Below are 13,416 nucleotides of genomic sequence, written 5' to 3'. Positions count from 1 at the left end.
GAAGTTCTGTAGGTCCGTCCTGGGGGAAAATTCTGTTTGTTGTGACATTCAATCAGAATCCAGCCTTTGGCTGAGTTTAATGACCTAAGCACATTCATTAATGCAACAATGAAAATCTTATAGCCAATTCAAATCTGACGAGGCCAATTTTTGTCTACAGCTTATAATGGGTTCCATTGTCTGATCAGATTTTCCTAGGAAACCCATATGATGGTATATAATGATTAATGAAATGTTTTACCATAATATTTACTGTTATAGATATGGCATGAATGTGCTTCCAGCCATAAAATAAATGCAACCAAAGGCGGGGGCCTTGGCGGTCTGACCCCCGGCTACTGAAGCTAGCTCTGGGGACATGGAATGTCACCTCTCTGACAGGGAAGGAGCTTGAGCTGGTGTGCGAGGCTGAGAAGTTCCGACTAGATATAGTCGGACTCGCCTCCACACATGGCTTGGGTTCTGGTACCAATCCTCTCGAGAGGGGCTGGACCCTCTTCCACTCTGGAGTTGCCCACGGTGAGAGTCGGAGGGTAGGTGTGGGCATACTCATTGCCCCCCGGCTAGCCGCCTGTACGTTGGGGTTTACCCCGGTGAATGAGAGGGTAGCCTCCCTCCGCCTTCGGGTGGGGGGACGGGTCATGGCTGTTGTTTGTGCTTATGCACCGAACAGCAGCTCAGAGTACCCACCCTTCCTGGAGTCCTTGGAGGGTGTGCTGGAGAGCACCCCCTGGGGACTCCCTCGTTTTGCTGGGGGATTTCAACGCTCACGTGGGTAATGACAGTGAGACCTGGAGGGGCGTGATTGGGAGAAATGGCCCCCCCCGATCAAAACCCGAGCGGTGTCTTGTTATTGGACTTCTGTGCTCGCCACGGGCTGACCAGAACGAACACCATGTTCAAGCACAAGAGTGTCCATATGTGCACTTGGCACCAGGACACCCTAGGCCACAGTTCGATGATCGACTTTGTAGTCGTGTCATCGGATCCATGGAGCCCCGCCGACGGCCAGCGACAAGCCCCGAAGAGATGCGCTCTCCCCCTGGTCCATGGAGCCCCGCCGACGGCCAGCGACAAGCCCCGAAGAGAGGCGCTCTCCCCCTGGTCCATGGCGCTCTCCCCCAGGTCCATGGAGCCCCGCCGACGGCCAGCGACAAGCCCCGAAGAGAGGCGCTCTCCCCCTGGTCCATGGAGCTATGTTTTGCATACCTTCGTAAATAATATTTAAGATGAGATAGGACAGCTAGCTCTAAAAATTTACAAATATGATACAGAGTCAGTTGGCAAGTGTCCAGTTTTCAATGAATATTCCACAAGAGCACGGTCAATGAAGGCCACAGCCTCCTTGTCAGCTTTTGGTCAAACATCAAGTCAGAGATTATTTTTAATTACATATCACCTCAAATTATGTTAAAAATGTGACAACTCCCAGTTGGCGCCCTCATGGGAAGTTCTGTCCAGTATCAGGGACTTGCACGCAAAATGGCCGACTTCAAATTCTGAAATGAGACTCAGAGACAAAACAAAGGTTAAATTATTTTTTACACCTACGAATAAGTCATCATAGATACAGGAAAAAAAAAAAATTCTACTTACGAGCATGGGGGAAAGGCCTTTTTTTTTTTTAAATTGTGACCGACAAAGGGAGGAAGTCTCCTCCACTTTCAAAATATGCACCCTTTTTTCATTGAAACCTACTCTGTCCACCTTCTGCAAACGCCATTCATATACATCCTATCTTATCTGTTCTCCTCCATTTTAACTCCTGCTATCTACAAACTTCACCCTTTTTTCATTGAAACCTACTTTTTCCTTCTACTTCAACATTACGCAATCCACCTTTTCCATTGTCAGGGTCATACAAACATTCACAATTTCCTGCACATTAAAAATCAAATGCCCCCTTTAACACACAAGTAACACATAACTTCACCCCCAGGATGGGGAATGGGGAAGTACCTTCCAAGGACTGTACTTAAGTCTCGGGAATGCCCCTCAAAATGGCTGACACCAGATTCTGGAAAGAAACTCAAGGTTAAATAATGTTCTCGCGTACGAGGAAAATTATGAGGGAGAAACAATTAACTATAACAAAAATATTTCATGTAAAAAACAGTCCAAAAAAACAAACATATATTTCTTCTCATTAAACTATAAAAGCAGATCTACTTATAAAAAATGAAAATACGGATGTCACCTGCCTCTAAAACAGAGTCGCGTTGGAGATTTTTATTAGGAATATTACCGTCCCAATCAATTTATCCCGTTCAGCCTTTATTAAACGGTTTTATTTATTTTATTGCGTAAATTCGTCGTCTACAGCTGTTTTTATTTACAAAGCGAGAAAAAATAGAAGAATAGAAGAAATAGAATAGCTATTTACTTAGATATTATCACAGCCATCCGAGCGATCTTTACAGAACCACCCAAAGTCAACATTTCAGCATTAATTATCATTTAATACACTTTTCTTACAGTTACGTCCGGGTTTTTCCTCTATATATATAAAAAAATACATATATCTCTAACACTTTTGTAACCAGCGATCAGCGTTTACGTACACATGCAGCTTAAACTGCCGTCATCAAAGACATCAAGCAAACCACAGATCTTATCGGAGAGAACCAACCTTTTCCACAATAAATCTAAGTCCAGTTGTTCAATAATAAATATATTTCACGTCATTGTTTAACACATGCAAGTTCAACGGCTTTCATCAATGATATTAAGCATACCATAGATTGTAACGGTGGGAAAAAACCTTTTTCACAGCAACTGTGCATCCAGTCGTTTAATTCCTCCTTCAATTCACGTCTTTTTTTCGTGGGCATCGCCCCGATAGCCACCTCGGAAGCGTTAGCAACTTGCTTTAGCAACTTCATGTTGCTCTCATGAAGCGGAAGTGCATTCGGGTCAAACCATTCGGTGTCGCGGTCAAAAAGCGCCCCCGTAACTTATATTAAACATTAACCTGCTTAGTTATTATTATATTAAAGTTATATAAATATGTATTAAGTCAGTGACGTCTCACTTGTAGTACCACAATTAAATTAGTCGACAATATAGCTCATTACGCCCCCCGTAAAAAATAATAATAATAATAAATGACGTCAGACAATTATACAACAGACAAACATGAAATATCGTTTTCGCGATATAAAATTTTTTATCATGATCTCTGTCCTCTTAAAATAATGAATACTGCTTTAAGTCGATCACGAAGCAGTCTATCGGCTCCTTCGCAGCGAAATGTTGTTCCCAACTCTACATCTAGTTAACAATTGCCTCAGAAATGCAAGGACTTACACTCTCTAAGATTCCTTCAGAACGAGACTGCCATGTGTTTTCCGTAATTTAATAAAACGCCTACTTCAACCTGTTTGCCACAATTATTTGATTCAATTGTGCAAAATCCATCGTAACGTTACGTATCAAACTCTGGTAATATAATCTCATCTGCGCATGCATCAATGTGTTGTCGTGCAGCTGAACAAATGTATTCAAGAATCTTACGATTTCTTAACAGCGGCGTAAATCCGTTGTGTCAATCTGTACCCCTTAATATCAAATTTATTCAAGAATCTCTCGACTTCTTGACAGCGGCGCAAATTCGCTGTGTCTGCCTGTTTTCCCATTTTCAGCGCAACAACCAACGTGACGGCATTTCCGTAAACAATGCTCTCGTCACCACGTACGTGTACAGTTCAAACACCGTAGTAAAATCCGAAATCAGGGACTTCGCGTCCAACAAAACGACTTCAAATTTTACCACTACCTGTTCACATAGATCTCATCTGCAATGTAATTTTACAAGACGAATATCAGCTGCAGCGCTTCCAAACAGACAGAATTCCTTAAACGTGGATAAATGTCCACTTACCGTAATTAATGTGCCCTGGAATTCTATCCGTCTGTGAACGCCACAGCCCATAAAACGTCGTTCGTCGAGTGGTCACCATTTGAAGGCTTAAATTATAAATTATAATCTTTTGCGTGTTCAAATAAATCAAATATGAGATTCTTGTGAAGAGGGTCCTTGCAAGGATTGATTTATTACAGAGATCTCCGGTCACACAATTGAATATCACCAAAAGAGTGTCATCCAAGAATGTGTGTCTCCCCCCATGAGACACAGCCCTTTATTACAATCAGAGTTTGTACAGAAAACGCCTCTTCTCCTCTCATCAAATACGAAAAACAGATTACATTCTCACAGTATGCTATGTTTATCTTTCACGTGAGAACAAAACAGAATCTCAATATGCCAGCTTGCACTTTCTTCATATTTTAGACAAAACAGGTTCTCAGTGTGCCAGCCCCACTCAACATCACAAACACCGCTTGCAATTAGCTATGTAGTAATGTGCATATTGTTTAATTATTAACAATCGTGGTCTCTTTTCTTAATGCTGTCATGTCTGGGAAGATCTGGCTTTGGTTGAGGATCCCGATTGGTCCTGAGTGGATTCCTGCCCTTTCGCAGGCTGACCAATCCGGGTCCCTCAGCCACTTGTGCCTGGCCCCAGCTGTGATTAGTTACCCTAATTGGTGTGGGTGTATTTCATTCCCGGGTGGTGATCAGTTCCTTGTGGGATCATTGCTGCTTGTCACGGTCACCCCACGTGCTGTCTGTCATTTTGATTTTGTACCTTTTCAGTTCCTTTGTTATTTTATGCTAACCAGTTCCTTGGTTAGTGTGTTTTGTAAAATAAAGCATAACAGTCTAAGCCGCACTCCTGCCGTGGTTCTCCTGCCTCCCTGCATTTTGGGTCCTCTACTTCACACGCCGACAGACTCAACTCCGCTCTGTGGCCGGACCGTGACAGAATGATCCCACCATAAACGGATCCAGCGGACCAAGAGGCAGGTACCGTTACAGTTTTCGGCGGTGCGCATGCAGCGCCCGCTTCCAGTTGCGGCCGCCACTGGTTCCCGTTCCGGCGGCGCACGTCGTGCGGCAGCAGCCCCTGGCATCCTCGCCTGAGCCGCTGCAGCCCCTGGCATCCTCGCCTGAGCCGCTGCAGCCCCTGGCATCCTCGCCTGAGCCGCTGCAGCCCCTGGCATCCTCGCCTGAGCCGCTGCAGCCCCTGGCATCCTCGCCTGAGCCGCTGCAGCCCCTGGCATCCTCGCCTGAGCCGCTGCAGCCCCTGGCATCCTCGCCTGTGCCGCTGCAGCCCCTGGCATCCTCGCCTGTGCCGCTGCAGCCCCTGACATCCTCGCCTGTGCCGCTGCAGCCCCTGGCATCCTCGCCTGTGCCGCTGCAGCCCCTGGCATCCTCGCCTGTGCCGCTGCAGCCCCTGGCATCATCGCCTGTGCCGCTGCAGCCCCTGGCATCATTGCCTGTGCCGCTGCAGCCCCTGGACTCTACGCCGGAGCCTTCATCTGGGTCCCGCTACAGATGTTGACTTTGTTTGGGACGTCTGGGATCCGTCCCTTAAGGGGGGGGTACTGTCATGTCTGGGAAGATCTGGCTTTGGTTGAGGATCCCGATTGGTCCTGAGTGGATTCCTGCCCTTTCGCAGGCTGACCAATCCGGGTCCCTCAGCCACTTGTGCCTGGCCCCAGCTGTGATTAGTTACCCTAATTGGTGTGGGTGTATTTCATTCCCGGGTGGTGATCAGTTCCTTGTGGGATCATTGCTGCTTGTCACGGTCACCCCACGTGCTGTCTGTCATTTTGATTTTGTACCTTTTCAGTTCCTTTGTTATTTTATGCTAACCAGTTCCTTGGTTAGTGTGTTTTGTAAAATAAAGCATAACAGTCTAAGCCACACTCCTGCCGTGGTTCTCCTGCCTCCCTGCATTTTGGGTCCTCTACTTCACACGCCGACAGACTCAACTCCGCTCTGTGGCCGGACCGTGACAAATGCCAAAGACTCCAAATGACAACAATGTTAACCTCCAATGGCCATATAATTTAAGTAAATGCTGTTGTTATTATTATGAAGACATAGTTCTCACTCACTTTACAATTCAGCAAGGGGGAATAAATACAAATGATAAATAGGCCTAATTGACATGTTCTTTAACTCTATCCTCCATTATTAAAAGGTGGAACAACAATTGTATTTGTTGTGTGTTCCCCTCCTTCAATACTCAATGTGACTCTGCTCCTTTTGTGTTGTGCCCACAACATTTTTCTCTTGATGGCCATGTGGGAGGTAAGCGCCTTTACAGCTGGGGCACCAGCAATCGGTTTTGTGTTGAGAGTAAAATAGATGTGACATACTTTTGCCTCCTTGTCTCGTCATTTATTGTATCTCCACAACAAGTTCTTTCATATGTACATAAAATGCTGACCTTGCTGCCTTTTTTTCATATCGGTACAGGCAGAATTTTGGTTTTATTCAATCATAAACATGGGGGGAGAGAGTAGGTTATTGGAGACCTAAATGGTGTTAAAACATGATACAACTAAATAGTGGCCTGGTCTGAAAAAATCTAAGTCATGGCAAAGGAGTTGGACCTGCTTTAATAAGATGCCATTATAAACCGGACAAACAAGTTAACTGCAGTAATTCCCCATCCCTGATTATGACTGACAATTTTTTTTCTTTTCTTTTTCTTTTCTAAGAGCTCACTATTGTTCATTCGGTAATTTGACATGTCATCGTCATTGCTCTCTCTCTTTTATTTTATTTTTTTATTTTTATTTTTTAATTTTTTTTTAATTTTTTTATTTTTATTTTTTTATTTATTTTTTTTATTTTTTTTATTTTTATTTTGTATGTGGGTGAGTATGTGCATGTGTGTGTGTGTGTACATGTGTACGTGCGTGTGAGTGTTAACTCATTAGTTCACCTAAAACCTATTAAAAATCCCATACCGTTCACTTAAACGAATACTTCAGAATCCAGCTAGAGTCGTTAGGTTGTCAGGAGACCCGAGGAAGGATCAAAGAAAATAAATGAAAGTGAAATCCAGCACCGACCAGACATTACCTAATACCCACCGGGTTATCAACCAGAGTCTTTCACCAACCCCAGAAACATCTAAATTCCAACAAATTAGGGAGACCTCAAGAGACCAGAGGAGAGAGTGAGGAAAGGAAGGAAGGATAGATGAAGCAGAGTGACATCCACAGACAGCCTCCACCGATTCAACGACCAGAGGAAGAAGCAGATTGTGTTTGAATTTCAATAGATGCTGGTGTGGAAAACCTCCACCAAAGAGGGGAGACGTCGACCCGGGCCAGGACAGAGCAAGCACAACACCTGAGGGCCCCCCAGGCCACGGCAGCGCCAAGGGACAACCCCCGGGCCCCACAGTTGCCACCGGCCGGAGAGCAAACCCAGGAGCCAGGAGCGCCCCCCACCCCAACACGGCCTGCGCCCCCAACCCAACGCAACAGGATGCGGCACAGCAGGCCCTCCTGGCACCTCACCGGTCCACAACCCCCGCATGTTGCTGGATCAGTCTTTGTTTTCTGTTTGTTTGCTGTACGTATTCTGGTTACGCCAGTCTGATTACATGCCGGTCCTGTTCCTGGTAGTAATTTTCCTGGCTATACTTCGTGATTCACTTATTTCTAGATTTTTTGTGGGTAATATACGTACACTAGAGGGTGACACAGCGGATTTTCACTCCTGTCCTATCCCACTTCCACAGCAAAAATCTTGTCCCGTCTCGGACAATAGTTAAAAAAAAAAAAAAACGTCCCAGAACTCCCATCCCGTCCCGCTCCCATTCAGGATTACTCCCCCTCCTACTCCCACTCCCGTACCGCTCCCATTATGTGGGTCAACTGCATCATTTCATTTAAAAAACAACAACAAAAACAACTTTAGTTGCATTTAACTCATTTATTGAGTAGTTTGTTGCCCCCTTTCTTGTCCAAATGGCTGCGCAAGTATGCATCAGTCCAAGGTTTTCTCCCGAACGAATATTGCTCCCGTCTGCTCCCGAGAAGTATTTATCTTGTCCCGTCTCAATCCAGTGATTAACTCTTTCACTGCCAAACGTTTTCAGAAACGGGTTGTCTCCAGTGCCAGCCAATTTAAGCATTTTGGCTGATCTTTCAAGGTCCACAGAAAATGTTGTGTTTGGACTATGGAAACACACATACTACCAAATGAAAGATTGGACTCTCATCTTTCATCAGAAAAGTTGTTTCTACCTTATTCCGTTCTTCAGTAATCAACAATAGAAAATGGTTACTTTCACCGAAATGCTCTGTTTTGAAACAAAAAGCGGAGAAAAAGAGCTTTTTGTGAAACAATGTTATTTCATGCACTCTAGTGAATTATACACTTCTTTTTGTCCATGAATGATGCCACAAACACCTAAATAGTGCTTTACTTCTATAAAACGCTTTCACCAACAATGAAAAAGTGTTTTTAGATTGCAAAATACGTTTATTTCCATTCAACAGTGTAACAATTTGACAAAACAATTTCGCAAACTATTTACAAATGTGTGCAACTGTGGTACTACTTACAATCATGTGGATGTTTCAAATACAGTTTTTCTTTTTGTAACGCTCTCCTGCGTGCAAGGAGACGCTAGGACTTGCACAACACTTTACTTTCACTTTGGCTTTTGTCCGTTTCGCGTGCAAACGTTACACTTTCTTGACGGCCTTTTTTTCCGGGGAATAAATAGCAAGTAGCAGACTGTACACACTCCTCCGATGAATATGCATTGGACTCGGGGCACTCTCCGTCGTCCGATCGAACGTCCGCCTGTGCAGAAGTGCTCGGTTGTGCTCCGCGTTTTCCGGTGTCAGCATCGCTAGTCCGTGAGCCTTTATAATGTCGTCATAGCCGCCGCATCAGCGCTTGCAATTTCGGCGTCAAGCTCGGATTCACCATCATCATCATCGATGATGATCATCGTCGTCATCAATGTGCTCTTTTAGCGTTGGTCGATGCCTTTCGTCTTGTAAGTGTAGAGCTGCTTGCAAACGGGCGCCATTGTCCGTTTCCTCCTGCTCCATCTAGCTCCCCCCACGTATCCTACTGCCGCGTCAATGCTTTCCAACCTCGGATTCACCATCATCATCATCGATGATGATCATCGTCGTCATCAATGTGCTCTTTGTCGTTGGTCGATGCTTTTCGAATTTGAAAAAAACGGCTCGGGCGTGAGCTCCTCGCAACCGGTCGCCATTTTTCCTTTGTCTAACATTCTCATCTACTGCTCGACGCTCTAGCTCCGCCTCTACTGACGCCTACCCGATCTTGACAAAAGAGAGTCATCGCTGCCCTCTAGGGGCCAAAAATAGTCCTTAGGCACAACAGACCTCCTTGAAACTTTCACAACAGATGCGGAAGGCTTCCCTCCACCCGTTTCAAAGAATAAAAAATAAAAAAATTGGATGACGTCTTTTGACGTCATTGGCAGCCCTCCGTAGGTTTTTACTTGACGTCTTTAAACGTCAGTGGCAGGGAAAGAGTTAAAGATAAAGTTCACTCCCATCCCGTGGGAATTCCATGACCCGCAGAATTCCCCCAAAACGTATACTCCTACCCAATTGACAATTCAGAACATCCGTGCATTTCTGATATTTCGGCAATGCAAATGCTTCCTTTACAAGGTTTTGCCTGTGACTAGCATACAAACCAGGTAAACTGTTATAGTTGTCAAATGACATTTGATCACATTTTGAAATCAAATTATAAAAATGACAACAATCCAAAGTCCAATGCTTTTCAATGAGCGGATAAGCTTCTATTCACCAAATTGACCACCATTTTGACTTGTCACGAAAGCTCGGAATCGTCAATTGGTAGCACCCTTTGTTCCACAGTTTTATTCTTTTGTACTTTAAAGTTTTATTTATTACTTCTTTTTTTTTGTAATAGAGACTATTTAAGTTCCCCACCAGTTCTATATCATAAAATTGTACTGCTTTGCAAATAACAACTCCCCAATAAACATTGTACAAACAGAGAGTGATGTGTTGTAGATAGTGGATGATACGTTATGCAGAGCAGAATGTTGATAAACACACATGCTCCACTGCTGAAAGTAAATTGACACACACCAAAGACTGGTCATTTTAATACACTCATTAACCCTTTTTGGGGTCAAAGTACAGTGCTGGAGTAAAAACGGAAGAGAAATTCAGTGACTGATTCACAATTTGACACTTTTGTGACCTCTAGGCTGGATTGTTGTTTTTCTCGAACATTATCTACAAGTCTCTAAATTTTGTCCAGTTAGTCCAAAATGTTACTGCTTTATTACTGACGATAAGTTAAAGCACATTTACTGTGTATTACTTTAACACTGTATCTTCGGGAAGACAAGAGTGTATGTGGATCACTCCGCGGGAAAAAGAAACAGCATTCGGAGAGGGAATAGCTCCAGCACAACTTTATTGCCTTGCATCGTTCTCCAGTGACAGTCACCACAAATGTCACAAACGCTTCCCTGTCCTTTTTCAATGTATCCTTCCGCTACTCGCGCTCATTTTACAATAGTGTAGTTCCGTCCCCCCAAATCAGGAACAAAGTAGATCCCCAACAAAAAAATATAACAATGTGAAAAAAAAAGTATTGAAAATGAATGGTTAGTTTCAGTCCACTAGCTTCCTGAAAAAATAGAACTGTAATTTTAATTTTCCCTCCCTATCCAACCTTTTTCTCTCATTCTTCCTGCTTGAAGGCATTCCTGTTTTTGCTTCTGGCTAAAGATGGGCGAGATGGCAGTAAAACAAAACATATCACAATAATATACAGACAGTATTGTCAGTCAATATTGACAATCATTGTTTTTTTTAACCTAATTAAAAAGAGAAAACAATAAAATGGATTAAAGATAAAAGGAAATAAAACACATCCAGAGGAAATTTGTGAATAATGTAAATATGCTTCCCCAAACCAGTATCTTACAGTTAGATTAACCTTCATTCATCGTAAACACATTGTAATAGTAGTAAACAAATACTGTCTTGAATTGTATGCATTTTAAATGGCCATCCATGTCATTTAACTTGGTACCAGGCTCATTATTGACATAAGACATTTTATGGTCACATTTGCACTACATGCTGAGAGTCAGTGAGCTGGCACGTCATAGACAGAGAAGTCTTTTAATTCTACAACTTGCATCCATCCGGAGGTATTTACCCATGTTAGTTTGCACAATATGATATTTTTCTTCAATTTATTCACATCAAATACTACAGTTGCATATTAACCACCATGAAGGCAACCCAAGTGGCTTCAACACTTATTTGGTGTGGGCTCAGGACATTTAAATCCATACCAAGACAAAAGAAAACAAGACAACAATGACAAAAGAAAAAAAACACACACATAAAAACAAAATAGCACCCTAACTTCACACACAAACAGGATGTTGAATCCAGTCAGCCAAATCATAAGTATACTGTAAATACTTCTGCTTTTAATTTGAGGTGAGCATCAAGCTGATTACATAAAGATTTGTGGGCTATAACACACAATGCTTAAACTGGTTGTTTTAAGCCTTCCCGGTGATGTTTTTATTCCTGGTGTTTCATTCTTTCATTCTTGAAAAGAAAAAATAAATGAAAGGGGACAGAAAGAAGTAAAACTTGTAATATCGGCCCCGTAATCAACAAAAAAAAAAGATCAACACAAAATAAATGACAGCAAACAGTCAAGATGCTTTCAAAGTAACAATTAAACAAAATAATTCAATAGCATTGTGCTAAATATTTTTTTCCAGTAATTGTGCTTTTATAATTTTTTTTAGAAATACAAATAGACTGAGATTATTTAGTTTTACATTCCAGATTGTTCCACAAACTGACACCTTGAGTTGAAATACATCATTCCTTTTGTTTTGTTCTGTATATTTAGGTTTGGAAAAAATATTGGTTCCTCTTATCGGTTTCTCTTGTTATGTCTATGTAGAGAGTTGCTAATTGCAGTAAGCGCGTTGAGGTCAGGGTTCAAATTATTCATTACTTGATACATGGAATAATATGCATTATGATTTGGTATACTAGGGATGTAACGATGTCCAAACATCACGATATGATAAATATCATGATATGAGCCTCACCATACAGTAATTATCCCTATATTGAGGGGAGGTTGGATGATATAGCTCACAATACTGTGTATAAAGTCACAATATTGCAAAATAAATAAATAAACAAATTCAATTCAATTCAATTTAAAAAGCTCATATTGTGGGGGAAAGCAAAATATTGTTAAAGTTAAAAGTTAAAGTACCACGGTTTGGGTTTTTGTATATAATAACAGTAATGACGGAGAAATAGGCTTGGCCATGTTGTGTGCTCCTATCCTATTGACTCAGCGGAGCAAAGCATCATGATCTATGTAGTTCACAATCTTGTGTTTGGCTGAAGCGGGCCAAAAGTACAGTAATGCTTTTTTTGACGGACTTGCTGGTATGACTGATTTATTAGAGCGATAACCTCTGCGGTGGCCAAAACATACTTAATTAAAATTAAACCGAAATAATAAATTTGCCACCAGAGGGTGCTGGAACTGCACAAATGGAGTACACCTTCTTCTTTTTAACATATGTGCTGCTTTTAATATTGCGACGTGATGACAACAATACTGTGGCAATTTTAATATAAAGATATTGCCATTATTGTTACATCCCTAGTAGATACTGAGCTCAAGGAGTCTTTCACTTTCTTTTGCAGAGTGAAGAGCTTTTTATTTGGTTCTTTTTGTGAGGCTAGGAAAGGTGTTATACCAAATAACATTGCAGTTTTGTATAATGTAAGAAAAAATGTATAATATAATAAAATAGTATTGCATTAATCATGTATTAATGCAAATTGATCCCACTACTGTACTTTGACAGCAGATTATCTTTAATGGTTACGGTTACGTTATGGATGGTTACGTTAAAGGTAGCACAGGTTGTGTTAAACATTGTGATAAACATTAAACGTGCTCTAAAGTAAAGCGTTTAATAGATGTTTGCATGACATTCAGAATATTTGTTCATGTCAAAATATTAGGGTCTTTTTTTTCCCCATTTTAAATTATGCAAGTAATTAACTGATTAGAAAAAGAGGAGGATGAGAGGGTGCAGTGGATCAAAATATGTGGAAGACATTAAATGTCTTCATGTCATTATGACATTAAGACGTCATAACATTAAATGTAGAGAGAATTAACATAAAACAGGTGCTCTTCAAATTTGGCGGGCAACAAATGTTGATAAAAAGCCTTTTTTAAGTAAGTGAATCATGATTAAAAATGATTTGATTATACCATGAGACACACTTACTTTACTCCCAAAATAAAGAGAGAGAATAAAAAAATATGTGATATTGTGATATTGTCTTTTTTGGGGGGACATTCAAGGAGAGTTTTGTTACATTTAAAACATTTGTCAATGTTACAAAGTGTTGTGTTTTTAATTCGGTTCAGTTCAAATGGGCTCTCGTGGGTCAAAAAGAGGCGTCATCACGTCACATCATCACGCAGCCAGTGGGGGT

The sequence above is a fragment of the Vanacampus margaritifer genome, chromosome 4, assembly GCF_051991255.1.
Source record: "Vanacampus margaritifer isolate UIUO_Vmar chromosome 4, RoL_Vmar_1.0, whole genome shotgun sequence".
Lineage (NCBI taxonomy): Eukaryota > Metazoa > Chordata > Actinopteri > Syngnathiformes > Syngnathidae > Vanacampus > Vanacampus margaritifer.
Note: the sequence above shows the minus strand (reverse complement) of the source record.